This window comes from Pleurodeles waltl, chromosome 5 (assembly GCF_031143425.1).
Source record: "Pleurodeles waltl isolate 20211129_DDA chromosome 5, aPleWal1.hap1.20221129, whole genome shotgun sequence".
Taxonomy (NCBI): Eukaryota; Metazoa; Chordata; class Amphibia; order Caudata; family Salamandridae; genus Pleurodeles; species Pleurodeles waltl.
Window position 1 is genome coordinate 199,207,429 of NC_090444.1, and position 20,052 is coordinate 199,227,480.

Sequence of the window (20,052 nt, forward strand, 5' to 3'; positions counted from 1 at the left end):
AAAAAAATGTGACCTCCTTCAGATAAATGTCTCTCTAAATATTCATCATACAGTTAGAAGGCTATTAGTCTTATGGCCCGATTATGAGTTCGGTGGAAGGGAAGACCCGTCCCCCGATCTTCCGACAGGGAGGCAGCAGCCTTACTTGCAACATCCCCACCAGCCCTAATACGACTTTCCCGGCGGGCTGACGGGCAGAAACCAAGGTTTGCACCCATCACCCTAGCAGGAAAGTGGCAGCAGCATTTTCGCCGGCTTGTATTTGAGCCAGCGGCAATGCTGCCGCCCACAGGGGGCACCAGCACCCTCGTAATGGGCACTGTCCGCACAGTAGACAGTGCGCATTACGAGGGTGCTGGGCTGGTAGACCCCTGCACTGCCCATGCCAAGTGCATGGGCATTGCAGGGTCCCCCCTGTGGTCCCCTGCACATGTTCCCCACCAGCCTTTTTTATGATGGTGAAACTGGCATGAAAAGGCTGGTGGAGAAGCAGGTCATAATCAGCAGGGCGGCGCTGCATGCAGTGTCGCCCTGGCTGATTTTGCCCTCTGACGCCGCCAGGCCATCGGGATCATTGATCCTGGCAGAGATGGCGGTATCTTGAAGGTCTGACCACCAGGGTCGTAATGTGGCAGTTGAACCACCACAGCAGCGTTGGACCTGACCGCTACCGCGAGTCTAGCGGTCTGTTGACCGCCAGACTCATAATGAGGCCCTTAGAATTCATCAAGGAGTTAGATAATCTAATCCTCTCAATTGCGGGATCTGAGATGATAATAACTGGACAGTTTAATCTGAGAGACTTTAGTATGCTCTTGCTATACAGGAAGGCTTTCCGAAATAATCCAACTGGGCAATCAGCAACCCTCCCACATAAGTTGAAACAAGATCAATTAGAAAAATGAATTTACTCTTTCTCCTCCTATATTCACGTAATTCATCTGACTGGTTTCTGTAAATTTAGCTCTGCGGGTAACATCAACCACTGCTTTCATGACAGATGTGCCATCATTGAACACACCTATTTTCTAGTTTTCTTTTTTCAATATGCCAAGAGACTATTCAGTCATTGACAGATGCAACAGTGATCACTACCCAGTAGGTGCATCTCTGTCCATTTTAAATTTTTTTGATGAACAGTTGAAAACAACTGGGGAGTGTTCTACTCCTCTGACCTTCAAAAGGCTTCTATGGAAGACCCCCAACATGAAGACTGTAAAACAATGGCAAAACGGTAGTGAGTGCTTGAAACTACAGGCCATGTTTACTAATACAGTGGTTCATGATTTACTACTAATCTGGCCAATGGTAAAGCAATTGCTGCAGAACAACGTGGGCTCCAGCTATAGGAAGGCGAATCATCCTAAAAAGGTTAATCAATCTCCCAAGAGATGGTATACCTCTAAACTGAAACTTCTAACAAGAGAGGTTAGTAAATGAAAGCATCTATTGATTAAAAACACCCAGATCCTTTTCTGAAAAAACAAATAAGCAATCTTCAAGCAGTATATAAACTGACGATCTGGGAGGAAAAAAGTAAATATACACTGAATCACAGTGGCACATTGTGTACATTATCTCCAGGTCCAAAGACCATGGTAAATTCTGGAAGGTTATCAACAAAATAGACTGCCATACAGATTCGATGGTGCAAAATGGTGTTGAGGCAGAAACATGGAAGGCGTACTTTGCTCAATTATACACAGATGAGATCAGAAATGGGCCTGCTCAGTACAGAACTCAAGATCAGACTGTACAGGAGATGGGGGGCTTTCATCACTCTTCAGAGCATGAAATTCTCCTTCAAGAAGGGAAGAGCAATAGGAGCTCAAGGGCCCAGTGTCATACCAAATGCACTGCTCAAAGCAGGTTTGGACTTCTGGGCGGCCGGGCTTTTGCCCCTATGCAAAGAATCATTTCAACTTTCCCTAGTCACCGATGCTTGGTTAGGTTCTGTTCTCTGTCCACAATTTTATCTGCTATCTCCTCAGAGCCCTGCTAGACATAGAAGGGAACGCATACACAAGAATGCTATTAAAAGAACTAGAAGAATGGATTAAGGAAAAGAAAGTCATTCTCTTCTATCAGTCTTGTTTCAGCAGCTGATGTAGCACTGTAGACAATAGAGTGACTTGGAAAGTTTTGGCTCAGCAGGCCAAGAAGAACTCTCCCCTCTTTGCCCGCTTCATTGACTACTCAGCCACTTTTGATAAGGTTGCCATACATATCCATTGGAATGAACAATCTGCATGCGGTATCCCAAACACCCTACTGCAGGCCCTTATTGCTTTATATTCGGATATCTGGAGATGGATAAAATTGGTGAAGGTTGTGGCTGTCAAGAAAAATATTTACCAACAGAGATTTAAACAGTTTTGTGTTCTTACCCCTGTTCTCTTAAATCTTTATACAGTGGACATTAGTAATACTTTAGATTCAGCTAGATCCTTTCGTCCCAAAATTAATAACCACCACATTCAACTTTTGCAACTTACAGATGATATCATACTTCTGGATCCAACCTACATAGGTCTTCAGAAGGGGTTGGACAATATACAAGAATTTAATCTGTAAAAACAATCTAAAGTTATGATGTTTGGCAGATGTGTCAATGAAGCTTCAAAAACAGGGCTTGCAGGACCCTCCACCCTGAGATACACTGCCTCATAAAATTACCTTGATGTCTGGTTAACTGAGAAAGAGTCTCTGAGCCTTCAGTTGGCAACATTGAGAAATAGAGGGACAAGTTTAACCTATAGACTTTGCAGATTGTAGGCTAAACTCTACAGTCCTTTAGCATCTCCTCTTCTAAAGATAATCAGAGCAAAATTGTTTCCAGCTTTGACCCATGGCCATTAAGGGTTTCCAGGCTAGACAGCCTCCAATAAGGCATACAGAAGACCATTTCAGTTGCCAGCAGCAATGCTGTAGTGTGTAGGGTGCACTAGCACCCAACGCAAAGTTCACTGTTTGCAAAGCAGACAGTCAACATTGTGAGTGTGCTGGCGAGGGGCCCCTGCACTGCACATGCCAAGTGCATGGGCAGTGCTGGACCCACTAGGGCCCCCTGCACCTCTCTTTGGCAGCCGTTTCATTGCGGTGTTACCGCCATGAAATCGCTGGCGTGGAAGAGGGTTGTAATCCCCTGAGCAGCGCTGCTTGCAGCGCTGCCCTGGCAGATTAGGACCGCCAGCACAACCAGGCCATTCTGAAGTCGAAATCTGGCAGTGCTGGAGATGCTGGCAGTCCGACCGCGGTGCTACCAGAGCGATCGTAATATGGCTCTCAGACCGCTGCATTGGCGGCAGTCCGACCGCCACTGCGAACCTGGCAGTCATTAGACAACCATGTTCGTAATGAGGCCCATTGTTTGTATACGAAGGATATCGCTGATATAGCAATTTTTTTCAGGTCTTTTTAAAAAAACTTTCTGATTTTACTTTAAGGTACCACTTCGCAGCTGCTCTTCCTTTTAAATATCTTACAACTTTTTATTCTTTGAGGATGTTATCTATTGTTGGCTCTCTTTTTTAATGTTTTTAATTATAGTTTTTAAATTATCATAATAAAATTAATTATTTATCAAGTTAGGCAAACAGTATGGGCTAGGTATTCGGAATAATTATCAAGTTAAAAATATCAAGGCACACAAATATTAAGCTTTTTATATCCTATTCCGAAAATATTGTGTGCATTATTATTTTATTTATTTGATAATTAATTATGTAAAATTGTGCCTTTCCTTTCCTTTGATGCCACTCTGATCTCCCCCACCCCCGATGGGACGAGAAATGCTTTAATCTCCTCTTCCAATCGCGCTGGATGCTGAGTTTCCAACGCAATGGGGATGACCTCTGATGAGGGGGGTCGGGGCGTCGGGGTGGAAGGGCAAGCGATTCCCCCTCCATCCCTGCCCAGAGGAAGGGGATGGGAGGCCCACGGGGGAGCGGGCCGGGTGCAGGACGAGCTGGTCTCCTCTTCGGCACACGGCAACGGTGGCCGAGGGCGAGACTAGCTCGTCCCAGACACCCAGGAGGTTAATATTATGTGGTTGTGTATTTACTTTGATATTTTAATATGTGTAATTTTTAATCTGTACATATATTAAAAGAGAATATTTTTGTATATATTTTTCCATATTAGTATACAATATCTTTTTTTCTGTGTTTTTGTACTCACAATTTTTATGGTGTTGATATTGTGTCAGTAAACCATGGACTATATTTGACAGCACATTTGTGCTGAATTCTGACACTTTTAAATATAACAAAAAGATAGCAAAATGGATAATACAGTAAAATGTAAAATACGCAATTTAAGTAACAGGCCTGAGTGCACTCAAGCATATAATATATTATCAAATGGGTCATACAGTGAGCAATGTCACACTGTAGGCCTCATAAGGAGTTTGGCAGATGGTGCAACCCCAACTTCCGACTGGGGGGTTGCTACCACACTGGCTACCTGTCCACTGGACCCAAAAAAAGTTTCACGCTGGGGTGGCGGGCAGAAACCGAGGTTCATCGGAGCAGCGTGTTTGCTGTGGGTTGGTGGCAGCTGCAGAAAACAGCTATGCCCCAGGGGAGGGTACCCTGGGACATAGTAGGAGCCAGCCCTGGGGGTGGTGGTCCCCAGGGCTGTTGAGGGGGCCATGCAGCTCCCCCGCACCAAGTTTACTGAAAGCCCTAGGGAGGTGGCACCCACCATACAATTACATTAAAGTTCCAGGGAGGTGGTAGTTCCCGGGGCTGCGGGAGGCGTGCAACCTCTCTGCATCATAATCAATTAAAGTCCTGGGGAGGTGACGGTGCCACAGACGGCGGCGGACTTGGTGGCCCCTTTCCCTACAATAAACAATGCCCCAGGAGGTGGCAGTCCTTGGGGCTGTGTGGGGGGCAGGCGTCACCCTCACAATACAAATATCAATGCCACTGGGACTTGGCCCACCCAGAGGCTTAGGTATTAAGGAGCGTGGGAGACTGTCCTTCTTTTTTTACATTTTTTTCCATGGATTCACAAACCCATTGTGATTCTGCTGCAAAAATATTTTTTAAACATGCTTTTTTTTTATCTTTGGAGGGGTCTATCTGGGACCCCAGCACCAGAGGTAAGGGGTCAGAGTATCCCTACCCTGGCCCCTTTTGTTTTTTTAAATGCTGTTTTATGGGGCTTGGCTTAAGATACGTCCCAACATGGCTGCCACCATGTCCTTGTTGAAGTGTTGGCAGCCAATCAGATTTCAGCATGAGATCAGAAGGGGTCATGAATCCTTCGTGCCCTAGATAAACAAATTTGGATTTCCATTAATTTCTTTAAAAGTACTTAATAGATTTACACCAAATAAAAAAAAGAGCTCTCTTTAGACCGAGAGTTACCTCACATTTTAAACATCTGAAACCATAGAAATGCACCAGTTATAGTTAGAGTTATCTCAAGTAACTATAACTTGTGGCCTAAGGCACCTATAACTCGTGTCCTCGCCATGCAGTTTTTTCCTCAAAAATTATACTGCAAATATTACATTGATATTATCAATGATGTCATGAAAGATGGCATGAGTGCCATAATTTGTGGGGTAATTAGAGGTGCATGGCAAGGGCGTGAGTTATAGTTACTTGAGGTAACTCCAACCATAACTTGTGAATTTCTATCATTTTGTACGTTTAACTTCTTCTGTGCCTTGGACGAAGTGATCTCGGTGCCTTGGACGAGATCACCTCGTCCTGCACCCGACCCACGGGGAGCGCTAGCGCTGCCCCGTGGGCCCCACACACACACCCCCCAGTGGTGTTTTTGGCCGATCTGGCCCCCAGGGGGTGTCGAAACCCACTAGGCGCCAGGGATTGTGTGCTGTGTGTGTGTGTTTTGTGTGTTTAGGGGCACCCCTTGGGCAAGGGTCGCCCCCCCAAAGGGGGGAAATTTTGTATTGGCCATCTCTGCCCCCTTTGGGAGAAGATGGGCCTATTTTTGTAGGCCCATCTGCCACTAAGGAGGACAGAAACCACCAATACGCCAGGGATTTTCTTTTGGTTCCCCTTTTTTGTTTTGTGCTGGGGGTGCCCCCTTTGGCAAGGGTCGCCCCCTAAAGGGGGCACAGAGCTGTTGGCCATTTCTGCCCCCCTTGCGGGCAGATCAGCCAATTTTTTCTTTATGCCCCTCTGCCCCCAAGGGGGGCAGAATCCACTTAGGCACCAGGGATCCTGTGTGTGTGTGTGTGTTTTGTGTGGGGGGGGCGGCACCTTTGGCAAGGGTCACCCCCCAAAGGGGGCACGTTAGTGATGGCCATTTCTGCCCACCTTGGAGGCAGATCAGCCTATTTTTTTAGGCCCATGGCAGATGGCACCAAGATGTCAGAGTTTTTTTTTGGTTCCCTTTGTTTTTTGTGTGTGCTGGGGCACCCCGATTCGCCCCCTTTGACAAGGGCCGCCCCCCCCAAACAGGGTACAGAGCTGTTGGACATTTCTGCCCCACTTGGGGGAAGATCATCCTATTTTTTTTTAGGCACCAGGGACAATTTCTAAGTTCTTGGTGGCGGGGTGTTTGTCAACTGGCGAAGTATTTGTATTTGTGATTATAACAGTTTATTTCTTCTTTTTGTTCTAGTTCAAAGCTTTTGCGTACTTTGCTGTGGATCCTTGCGGTTTTGGCTGTAGTTGTCCTGCGGTTTGCATAGTTGCATGTTTTAGGTAAGTGAAAGCAATTTACTCCAAAGGAGGATTGTTGACATGCATGAATGACATGTTTGTTGGTGGTGTACTAAATGCAGTATTGCGTGTGAAATTGTCCTTAGATTTGAGCACAAGGATATTTGTGTTGTCATATGCCTAATTTGTTTTTTTCTTTTTTCTTTTTAGTAGGATATCATTGGTGATTGCTGTGTCTGTGCAGAGTAGTTGCTGGTGAGTAGCTTTTTCAGGCAAGTGAGTGGTATCGTTTTTTAGTACATAACTCTTTGTGATAAAGCTACCCTTTGTTTATTACTTATGTTAGTGCTAGTTGTTGTTGACAATCCATTTGTTGTTAGTGAGGATCATGGCTAGCCGCAGAGTTACAGCTCAGCAGGTTGTTGGCATGCTCTTTGAGTCGTCTTCAGACTATGATTACGAGACTGACTCTGCATCTGAGGCAGAGGAGGAAGTGAGAGATTCTGGCAGTGAGTTTTCTGTCCGAGAGTGTTCTTCTGATGAGGAAGCTACTCTCAGTGCAGATGAATGGCCTGTGTTAGAGGAGGACATTGATGTGGCAAGAGTGCAGCAGCCTGGGGCTGAAAGGTTTCCCATTAGAAGACCTGACACCTGGATTGCCCCAAACATGGAGCAGCCACAATTACCTGCATTTACTGGTCTCCCAGAGTGTAGAGTCAATACGAAAAACGTTTTGCCTGTCCATTTCTTTCACTTGTTTATGGCCAATGTATTTTTGGAAGATATTGTGGAGCAGACTAATTTGCATGCAGAGCAATATTTGAGGGACAACACTGCCAGACTTAAGGCTCAGTCTAGAACTACTCAGTGGGTTCCCACATATCTGGAAAAGATGAAAAAGTTTTTAGGTTTGACTTTTTTGATGGGGTTGATCAGGAAGCCGTCACTGGCTTCTTATTGGTCTACTAGTCCCTTGATGGCAACGGTTATATTTCCTGCAACTATGACACGTAATCGCTATTTGCTTCTTCTTCGTATGCTGCATTTTTTAGACAATGCTTTAGCCTTGCCACGAGATCACCCTGATTGTGACCGTCTTTTTAAGATTAGGCCTGTCCTTGATCATTTTGTAGATCGGTTTTCAGAGGTCTATGTTCCAGTCAAAGAGATAAGTGTGGGCGAGTCTTTGGTCCTTTTCAAGCGGCGTTTAGTTTTTAGGCAGTACATTTCTAGTAAGAGGGCACGGTATGGGATTAAATTGTATATGCTGTCAGAAAGCAGTACAGGATATGTGTATAATTTCCGGGTCTACACTGGTAGGGATTCCAGTATTGACCCTCCTGGTTGTCTGGCCACTTTTGGAGTTAGTGAAAAAATTGTGTGGGAACTTGGTAGACGACTGTTTAACAAAGGTCACCATTTGTACGTAGATAATTTCTACACTGCAGTTGTTCAAGGAGTTGTTTAGAATGGACACTGTTGCCTGTGGCACAATCCGTTCTAACCGGAAAGGCTATCCAAGGGAGCTTGTCTGTAAAAAACTTGAGAGGGGACAGTGCAGTGCCTTGCGGAAAAATGAGCTGCTGGCTCTGAAATTGTCAGACAGGAGGGATGTGTACATGCTATCTACCATCCATGATGAGAGTATATCCCCAGTGACTGTTTGGGGTCAGATTGCGGAAGTGCGCAAACCTGCGTGCATTTTGGACTACAATAGGCACATGGTTGGTGTTGATAGAGTAGATCAGAGGTTGGAACCTTACACTGATCTTCGTAAGTCTTACGTGTGGTATAAAATGTTGGCCCTACATTTATTTCATTTGGTAACTTTTAATGCTTTTATTGTGTTCCAGGATTGTTCACCTGAGTCAAGGATGACATTTGTTAAATTTCAGGAGTCAGTGATAGAAAGACTTTTTGTGGTGGAACAGGCAAGAGTTCCTAGAGTAGAAGTGGTGGAGGATGTGGCTAGATTGAAAGATCGGCACTTTGCAGATCACATTCCTCCCACTCCCAAAAAAGACTTGCCCACCAAGAAATGTAGAGTGTGTGCCCGGAGAGCAATCCGGAGGGAGAGCCGGATGTACTTCCCCGATTGCCCTTCAAAGCCTGGGCTGTGTGTGCCCAGCTGTTTTAGAAGTTACCACACCAGGAAAAACTTTTGGGAAATACCGTGAGCGTAAACTGTCTATTTTATATTTTCATATGTTCAGTTTCACGTTTGGCATTACTGTCATATATTTAGTTAGAGCTTTTGTGTTTGTAGTTTTGTACTTATTTTATAATTAGTTAGTGGTTTCTTTGTTTATAAACAAAAAAAAAAAATGGCGGTGTGCTTGGGGTGGCGCTTGGCTGGAGGTGTGCGTGGGGTGGCGCTTGGCTGGCGGTGTGCGTGTGGTGGCGCTTGGCTTGCGGTGTGTTTGGGCTGGCGCTTGGCTGGCGGTATGGGTGGGGTGGCGCTTGGCTAGCGATGCCAGCCAAATGCCAGTCCACACACTCATCAGCTGGTGTGATTGCTGTATCAGGCATGTGGGAGTATGAAAGTGATGGGCCCTTGACTGGCACTGTCAATGCGAGTGTTGTAATGTGCTGGGCCCATGGCTGGTGGCGTGAATGGTCTTGTGCATGTCATGTATTAAAGGTGTGTGAATGGACTATAAAGCGGTTGGTGCCTTGCCGTGGCTTTACAGTTCACGAGCTGTGAGTCATTGGTTCAGTTTTTTTGGCCTTTCAGTTATTATCAGTGCATTTCACTTTTGTGAAATCTCTTGTTAATAAAATTTGATCTACTGAACCATCACTCACCCTCGTGCCAAATCCAACCAGTATGTGTGGTAATGCCGCTGTAATCAGGGATCGCAGCACTTGTGACACGCTAGGTGTCTCAGGTGGGACCCCGATGATGAAGCATGCCACCAACTTGGTTGGTGGGTGAGGGGTCTTTTTCACATAACCTACGTGCATTTCTTTTCACCATTTTAGTGATTGGCACATCACAGACGTATGCGGACACATCAAAATGATATATTACAAAACTACCTGTGCCTGGGGGGAGGAGGCACCTATGTTTTGGTCCTGGGTGCGGCCTTCATCTAGGGAAACCTACCAGACCCAGACATGTTTTAAAACTAGACACCCCAAGGAGTCCAGGGAGGTGTGGCTTGCGTGGACCCCCCAACATATTCTTACCCAGACTCCTCTGCAAACCTCAAAATTTGCTTAAAAAGCATATTTTCCTGACTTTTGTTTGTACGATCACCGCTCCAGCACATAATTCCTACTCCCCAGCATTCCCCTCAGTCTCCCAAGTAAAATGACACCTCACTTGTGTGGGTCCCCAAAGCAGAGTCAGCCTAAAGATGTATAAAAGAAGAAAATGTGCTTATCAACTCGCTGTGCTATCCCCATAATCTCTACAAGTTTGTGGCCTTTTTCTGTTGCAGGCGCCTGGCCCACCCACACAAGTGAGGTATCATTTTTATCTCTAGTTTTAAAAAATGCACAGGTTTGGTAGGTTTCCCTTGGTGCCGGCTGAGCTAGAGGCCAAAATCTACCGGTAGGCACTTTGCAAAAAACACCTCTGTTTTCTGTAGAAAAATGTGATGTGTCCACGTTGTGTTTTGGGGCATTTCCTGTCGCGGGTGCTAAGCCTACCCACACAAGAGAGGTATCATTTTTATCGGGAGACTTTGGGGAACACTGGGTGGAAGGAAATTTGTGGCTCCTCTCAGATTCCAGAACTTTCTGTCACCGAAATGTGAGGAAAATTTGTTTTTTTTGCCAAATCTTGAGGTTTGCAAAGGATTCTGGGTAAGAGAACCTGGTGAGAGCCCACAAGTCACCCCATCTTGGATTCCCCTAGGTCTCTAGTTTTCAAAAATGCACAGGTTTGGTGGGTTTCCCTAGGTGCCGGCTGAGCTAGAGGCCAAAATCTACAAGTAGGCACTTTGCAAAAAACACCTCTGTTTTCTGTAGAAAAATGTGATGTGTCCACGTTGTGTTTTGGGGCATTTCCTGTCGCGGGCACTAGGCCCACCCACACAAGTGAGGTACCATTTTTATCGGGAGGCTTGGGGGAACATAGAATAGCAAAACAAGTGTTATTGCCTGTAACCTTTGTTTTTTTGTGAATTACTGTGTTTTTTTAATGTATAGGAACTTTAATTACTATTAAGTTAATCTAACCACCGTGTGCGGTGGTGGTTGGCTGATGGGCCTGCCCTTATAAGCACACAACCTTAGACCATGCATGGCCTTCACCCGTGTGCAGGGAACGTTTCCCACAAGACCTGGCTTGTAGCCAGACCATGCGGCTAACACATACTAGCTACCCAAACCCACGCTGTCCACAGCCCTTGCTGTGCACGGTGGGAGTTGGCCGCTGCTTCTCTGAGTGTGAGAATAGGTGTGAGAGAGTGTATCTGAGGGTGAGAGTGGCTGTCAGATTGTCTTTCTGGGTGTGGGTTTAGTGGGTGCATCAGTGTGTGTGCGAGTCTGTGATTGGGTGTATGAGGGTGTCAGTGGGTCTTTGAGTGGGTGTGTGTCTTGGTGGGTCTGTGAGTGGGTGCTTGAGAGTGTTAGTGGGGATGTGAGTGGGTGCACAAGGGTCTGAGTGGGTCTGTGAGTGAGTGCGTAAGTGACTTAGTGGGTCTGTGATTGGGTGCATAAGAGTCTGAGTGGGCATGTAAGTGGGAGAAAGAGTTTGAAAGAGAGTGAGAGAACAAGAGGGAGAGAGATAGAGAGTTTTTAGGCTTTGAAGGATGATATACTTAGAATGAGATATTTCTGGAGAAATAGAAAAATGTATTTGTCTAAAAAGAGTGACATTACCTTTTAGTATGAGCCTTAAACTTTTGAAGTTTTGAAGTTTAGAAGAAAACAAATGAGGGAGGGTCTGAGACCTTAAACATTAGGTCATAGATTTGTTTTTTCATTTTTTGCTCGTTACGGGCTAACTGGGACTGTGGGGGCACCTCAAGGCCTCCCCTGTGGTCCCATCCAGCTCCCACCGCCTATGGAGGTCGGTATTGCTCCAGCAAGCAGGGAGCTGCTCTTATGATAGCTCCCTGCTTGCTGGAGCAATGTTTTCATCTGTCTTCTGCATGCAGGGAAGATGCAGAAGGGAAGACAGATGAAAACTCCGCTTTGTAGCAGAATCTGGCAGAGCGACCTGTTTGACAGATCCTGCTGTTAGAAAGCAGACTTTGTGTGCTTTTGCTTGGAGGGAGCTGTCCACTCCCACAAGCAAAACCAATCAGCCATGTCCCGGGGTGGGCACATTGTGATATAGTAGGAGCCAGTACCGGGGGTGGTCGTCCACAGGACCATCAGTGGCTCCATGAGGGGGTCGTGTGGCCCCACTCCAACAAAAAGAGCCCCGGGGAGGTGCTGGTTCCCAGGGTTTCAGGAGTCCGAAACAAACCCCCTTCACTTTTTATCATATCCTCCTGGAGGTAGTGGTTCCTAGGGCTGCAGGGGAGCCAGGCAGCTCCGTGTTAATTTTGAATAATGCCTGAGGGAGGTGGCAGTCCCTGGGGCTGCGGGAGGGCTATAAGACCTCGGAATACAATTGGACAAATACCTTGGGGAGGTGGTGGTCCCCGGGGATGCAGTGGGGCTGAGTGGCCCCCCACATTTTGATTAATGCCACAGGGAGGTGGTGGTCCCAGGGCTCTGGGGGGGTGCCCCCCGCACAGTGTAATGGATGCCCCGAAGAGGTGGTGGTCCCCATGGACTGCAAGGTTTCCGATATGGACCCCCTATTTGTTTTTAAATTTTCCCCAGGGAGGTTGTGTTCACCCGGGCTGTAAAAAAAAATGGTTCCGGGACCTAGCCCACCTGAGGGTTATTAAAAAGCGGGAGCCTGTGCTTGTTTTTTTTAAATTGAAGTAAAAAATGTTTTTAAATGATTCTTGGTGCTAGCGGGGTCCTGCTGGGACCAGAGCTAATTGGTTAGGGTGACTCTACCCTGGTCCTTTGTCTTTTCTTTTACACTTAATTTTGTGGGACTTGGCTCAAGTCGAGTACCAAGATGGCTGCCAAAACTTCCTGGTTTGAAGTGTTGGCAGCCAATCAGAGCTGTGTATTTCCCTGCATAAGCTTGTCATTGTTCATGAAGCTAGCTTTCCTGCCAAATTTGGTTTACTTCTGTCCAGCAGTTTGGGCTGTAGACGTGTCTAAAGGTCCTAAGAGTCCACCAAAACTTTTCATGCCCAACAAGAATCACCAGGGCACTTTTTTTTTTTAAATATCCTTAAGATTTGTCAAACGATGCCAAAGATATAGACAAGTCAAAACATGCTTTTTCATGGAAACATGGTCCTAACTATAACTACCTAGAAGTGACTGCCAGTATGTTGTACATATACATATATATATATGTCCACAGCAAGAATCTAGTTAGCTGGCTGCAACCTGGCATCTGGTAGGGGGGTATGAAAAAAGAGTGCAAAACACATAAGGAGTTTTCTTATCAATAATGATGTTGCAAACGTTGCAGTGATATAAAAGATGCGATGCATTATCTCATCCATGACATAATATGAGACGTAATTAGCTGTGCATGGTGAAGACACAAGTCATAGTTACCTTAGGGTGTGAGTTATAGTGACTTGAAAGAACTTTAACTATAACTGCTGAATTTCTGTGGTTTTGTACTAGTAAATTCAGAACCTAACTATAATGTTCCTGTAACCGTTTTTTTCAGTGAATTTCTATTATTTTTTAATATAAAGTAATTTTAATTCCTACATGTTATTCCAACCCTCGCTGTGCACAGCCTTTGAGCAGGGGTTGGTTGCAAGGCCTGGCTTTGCAGCTAGGTCTTGCAGCCAAGCTCTTATAACCACCCAACCCTAAGCCATGCATTGCCTTTGGCTATGCGCAGCGCAGGTTGGCCACAGGACCTGTCTCTGTCAGTGGATGAGTCAGTGGGTACTTGAATATCTGAGTGGGTCTGAAAGTGGGTGTGTGAGTCTATGAGTGGGTCTGAGCGGATGCATGAGTGCCTGAGTGAGTGTGTGACTGTGCACATGAGCCTCTGAGTGCATGTTTAGTGTATGAATGAGTCTGTTTTTTTCTTCCAAACCTTTCCATCATCACAAATAGTTTGAAAATAAACTGCGGAAATTTGCAAAAATGTTTACGAATTGCACGCTGTGACGCAAAATTATATTAAACCTATACTTTGCCCCCAAAACACATCTTTATCACACTGTGTCACGAATGGTATCTATTACAAATCTTCACAGGAGCAGAATGACGCCTTGAACTCAATGCGTCTCTAAAGTTCTCAGTCCATATTCTTATCAGGAGACTAAAAAAACTGTTAAAGGGGAATGGGGTTAAGGATGAAAGAAGAGACTGCCTCGTCCTCTACTATGTGCTCGTTTATCACTTTGCCTGTGGTTTTTTGAGGATACAGTGGTAATGTTACTCGAGATGTAGGAGAAAGCAAAACTTTAATACTCTCTCTCACTAGGTCCTACCTTCTCTATTCATTTTAACTAGGATTAATCTTTTCTTTATAAAGGTAACTTTTAGTGTGACCTAGTCCAGTGTAGAGAGGTGTTAGCTTCTCTTCTGTGTTTGCAATTAATGGTAAAAATTACAATGAAATTGTAATTGTGGAGTTTTGGGGTATGAGATTATACAACCTCTGTTTTCATATATTTTTTTCTCTTCTTCAGCACACTCGATTTGATTCAAAACAAGCATTGAAGGAAAAAACCTGTTCGGCACAATTTTTACATGACAGAAAACAAATGTTCTTTAAATAACTGCTTTTCCTGCTCTTCACAGTTTTTGCTCACGACTAAAACGGATGTCCTTGAAAATACGGCTCTTCTTGTTCTTTACAGTTTTCTAATGACTAAAACAAGTGTTCTTGAAATAACTGCTCTTCCTGTTCTTTACACTTTTTTCATGACTGAAACAAATGTTCTAGGAATTACTGCTCTAAACCTTTTGCATATGACAGAAAACAAGTTTTCTTGAAATGACTGTTCTTCCTACTCAGTACAGTTTTCTCAGGACTAAACGAATGCTCTAGGAATAATTGTTCTTCAATATTTTGTATATGACAGAAAACAAATGTTTATGAAAATACTGTTCTTCCTGCTGTTTTATATTTTCTCATGACTAAAATGAATGTTCTAGGAAGTAAAGGTTTCTATGGCTTGAAAAATGAACTCTTAGAAATTCATTCTCTCTCTCAGAATACTTGAGTGGCTGCAACAATTGACTCAGGAAAACAAATGCACATCTTCTCCAGAAAGGCTTCTGACTCAAAAACTTCTCAGTGAAGTGGGCCACTTCAGAGACTGCGCGCACACTTCACATCACTTAGCTGTCCACAAGAGCTCCTCCAGCCACAACACTAGAGCGGTAAACTTGACTGTCAGCGGCCGCCATTTTAAGAGCCCTCCACTTGCAGGAAACTCTCCATAATAAAGTCTACAGATTGTGCCGGTGTCACCAACCTCGAAGAGCCCCAAAACCTAGAGAGGGGGAGCCGTAGAAACCGAGGCTTTCCTAACACACCGCTGGGGTCAGGGTACCTTACCCCTTACCTCTTATGCTACTTTAAATTTCAATTCAACCGTATCCTGTGAAATAAAATGGTGGTCGCAACTTTCTAGTCAGGTTGTGGTCAGCCAATTGCAACGCTTCTTTTCGCAAACGTATTTGTGAAAATTCACAAATTTTGCGATTAATTGCGGCCACAGGTATACAAATTTATTTGTCCCTCAATATCTCCTAAACTACTGAATGGATTTACACCAAATAACAAAAAGCCCAATATGGAAACCAGCAGCTAGCTTTCTGCAAAATTTGGTGTAATTCCGTCCAATGGTTCGGCTACAGAAATGTTTGACTGGTCCTATGGGAATTAACATGGGAAAGGCAATGTTTTTTTAGCCCCCTTTTTCTTGGCCCCTGCTTGACCGATCACCCCAAAATTTCCTGTGTGCAACAAGAAACACAGGGCCACTTTTTTAGGGGAAACTTTTGTGAAGATTCGAAGATTCGTCAGACGGTGCCAAAGATATAGACAAGCCAAAAAATGCTTTTTCAATGGAAACATGTTCCTAACTATAACTACCTACTGGCGACTGCCAGTAATATATATATATATATATATATATATATATATATATATATATATATATATATATATAATATCCTTCTCCTTGCTGGCCGCCTCTGCGCTCCAAACCAGAGGGTGAGTCGGCTCAAATGCAGAGTCAGCACTCTCTGCTCCTCATCATTCATAATCCTTGCATTATTTCCTAGCCGGGACGCCGACACTCAGGGTGCTTTCAATGTGATTTTTATTATTAAAGTGCTCTCCTGCTCCTGAATTGACATGTGACGAAAGCATCATAAGCAGCAACAACAGATGTATTCCTAATAAAAAAGTATATGTACTCCACTTCAATTTCATAATTGTTTGCACAATAAAATTCAATTGAATTAATACCCCAAATTAGGTTAAAATACATTAAACTCAACCATAGTGATCACATGAAAAAATAGTTTTTTAAACAGTTTCCAAACCCCATTTCAATCAGGGCTTAGTCCTATAGGTGTACTCTGTTCACACATTCAATCTTTTTAAAAACTCTTAAGACACTGGCCATCCTTTATAATAATTTACTCCCATTCAGTGGGGGACCACTGACACAGCACTCAGACACTTATTTACTCACTCACACACCCACTCACACACCCACAAAGCCACTGCTAACCCACTCAAAAGCCTGCAACAGCCACTCACACACCCATTCACACACACACACTCATACACACACACACACACACACACATACTCAAACACTATTCACACACTCATGCACCCACTCACAGACCCCCAATCCCACTACCACACCCAAAGGCCCACACAGGCAGTCACACACTCACTTGCAGACCTACACAGCCACTTAAGTACCCATTCACATACTCAATTACTCAACCACTCACAGACCCACAAAACCACTACCACTCCCACTCACAGACCTACACAGTCCCTCATTCACCCACTTGCCCACCCATTGATACACTCACACACCATTCACACACCCATTCACACATCCATTCGTACATCCATTTACATACTTACACCCCCTCAGGCACTCATTTACACACTCAGACTCCCATTCACAGACATACAAAACCACTACCATACCCAAACAAAGACCCACACAGACAGTCACACACTCATTCACAGACCTACACAGCCAATTAAATACCCACTCATATACTCATTCACACAACCACTCACAGATCCACAAAACCACTGCCACACCCATTCACAGACCTACACAGTCACTCACTCACCCACTTGCACAGCCATTGAAACACACCCACCATTCACATACCCACTCCTACATCTATTTACACACTTACACCCCCCCCAGGCACTCATTTACACACTCAGACTCACAGACCCACGCACCGACTTAACCACCCACTTACACACTCATTCACACCCACAGAACAGACCCAAACAGCCACGTATACTGCAACTTACTCACTCATTTACACACTCAAATACCCACTTACAGACTCACTCACCCACTCACACACCCATACACAGACCCACACAGCTACTTACACATCCACTGCAATACTCATACACTTATACACACACAGACTTACTGACAAAACCGCTACCAGAACCAGTCACAGACCCACACAGCTGCTCACACACCTACTTGTTCACTCAGAAACCCACTGACACAATCTCTCACACACCCAGAAAACCACTACTACACTCACTGACATACCCATACAGCCACTCACAAACCCACTCACACATTCACTCACACACTGAAACACCCACTCACAAACCCACAAAACCACTTCCACACCCTTTCACAGACCACACTGCCACTCAAACACCTACTCACTCACCAAGTCACACACTCACTCCCCACTCACACACTCATTCACACAGTCACATACCCACTCACAGACCCACACAGCCACTCACACAGCCACTCACATAGCCACTCACACACCCACTAACACAAACATGAACACCTCAAACACCCATTCACACACTCAAACACCCTTTCACACAACCTTTCACACATACCAACTTAGACAATCACTCACACACACTCAGACACACAAAATCACTACCACAACCACTCACAGCCCCACAAAGGCACTCACACACCCACTCACAGACCCACACAGCCACTTAGACACCCACCCACACACTCATTAACACACTTACACACCCATTCATGCTCCCTTTCACACACTTACAGACCCACCCACCCATTCACACACTTACACATCCACTCACATACCAATTCACACACACACACACACTCACAGACCCAGAAAACACTACCACACTGACTCAGACCCACATAGCCACTCACACTCCAACTCACATACCCATTTATACTATTTCACACCCACTCACACACATTAATGCACATACACAACCATTCATACACTCACACTCCCATTTACAGACCCACAAAACCACTACCACACCCATACACAGACCCACATAACCACTGCACACTCTTTCATACACTAGCAGAACCACTCACAGACCTACACAGGCTATCACACATCCACTCACAGAACCATACAGCCACACATACACCCATTCACAGACTCACACGCCCACTCATATACCCATTCACATACTCACCCACCTATTTAGACACTATTCAGACATTCATACACCCACTTACAGGTCCCAAAAACCACTAGGACACCCACTCATAGACCCACACAGGCACTCATTTACACACTCACAGACCTACACAGCCATTAACACACTCACTCACACCCTCACTCACACACTCATACACTCACTTACGTACCCACAAAACACACTATCACACCCACTCACTGACCTACACAATGTCTCACATGCCCATTCACAGACTCATACAACCACTCACACATCCATTCACACATTCACACACCCACTCATACATTCATTCACACACACACAATGCAGACACTCATTTACACTTAGACATCCACTCACAAACCCACAAAACCACTACCACTCCCACATCTATAAAGCAACTACAAAACCCACTCGCAAACCCACACGGACACTTACACACCCACTCACACACACATTCATGCACCCACACTCACACTCACAGGCCCACAAAGGAACTCTCACACCCACTCCCAGGCCCAAAAAGCACTACCACACCCAGACCCACGTAGCCACTGATGCACTCATTCACACACTCAAACATCCACAGATAGACCCAAGCAGGAACTCACACATCCACTCACAGACCCACACAACCATTTATATATCTACACAGATCCGACAAAACCATTACCACAACCAGTGGGAGACCCACACAACTCTTCTTGCCTTTTCTCTTGGAGAGTTGGTCCATCTTCCAGGATCCAACACCTCTTGTTCACTCTGGAGTTTGCTCTGTGCCCTAGTTTTGACACAACCCCATTCTGGGAGCCCAAGCATTGCTGCATGAGTCCTCAGTTCAACTTAATTTCCAAGCAGACATTCTTCAGGGATGGCTAGGTACACAGCCACTTCTTTTTGTCCAACCACTCCCCTCCATCAAAAGATACCATTGCCATAGGATGGATCTTTGTGACATTGTCAGCATTGGTGACAGGATACGTTTTTCCTAACAGGTACTGATCTGAGTGGACCAGGTGCTGGGTCACCCTGGTGACACTAGCCCTGTGTCCCTCAAGGCTTCTACCTTACACCCAGTAATCAAAAGGTACTGCCTCTATTTTTCCATGCTAATAGGCCAGGCAGCACACGATAAGTCTACCCCTCCCTCTGTGACTAATGGTGCCTCTGTAGATTCATTGACATGGTCAGGCCACACCTGTGATCCCATCTGGAGATTGGCAACTGCATTTACTGCAGGTGGACTAGAGGCATGTTTCTTGTTTTTGCACCTAGGGCCTCCAGTTTGGTGCCCTCTGTTTTTGCAACCAGTGCACTAAGCCTTGTTGGGAGCAAAGCTCCTACCTTTGTACCCACCCTTAGACTGTGAGGAGTTTTGGGGCCCATCCTCCTGAAGAGGTTATTGGAGGCCTGATGAAGACTCTTTAGTTTTTTTTTTGGTACCCAGTTTTCCCTTGAGGGGTCTTATTGGCCTAATCTTTGGTCTCTCCCAACAGTGGTTGGTTTGGTCACCCTTGTCTTGACCCAGTGGTCTGTCTTCTTCCCCAACTCGAGAGGAGAGAGTAGAGCTAGGTCTAACAGGAACTGATGTAGTTTCTCCCTGCAACAATTACCCAATAGATGCTCTTTCATAATTAAATGATAAAGCCCATCAAAATCTCGTACCGTGTTACTTTCTAACCAGCCACCTAGCATTTTTACTGACTACTGAATAATTCCCCAATTCTACCCAGGACTGACTCTGGGTTT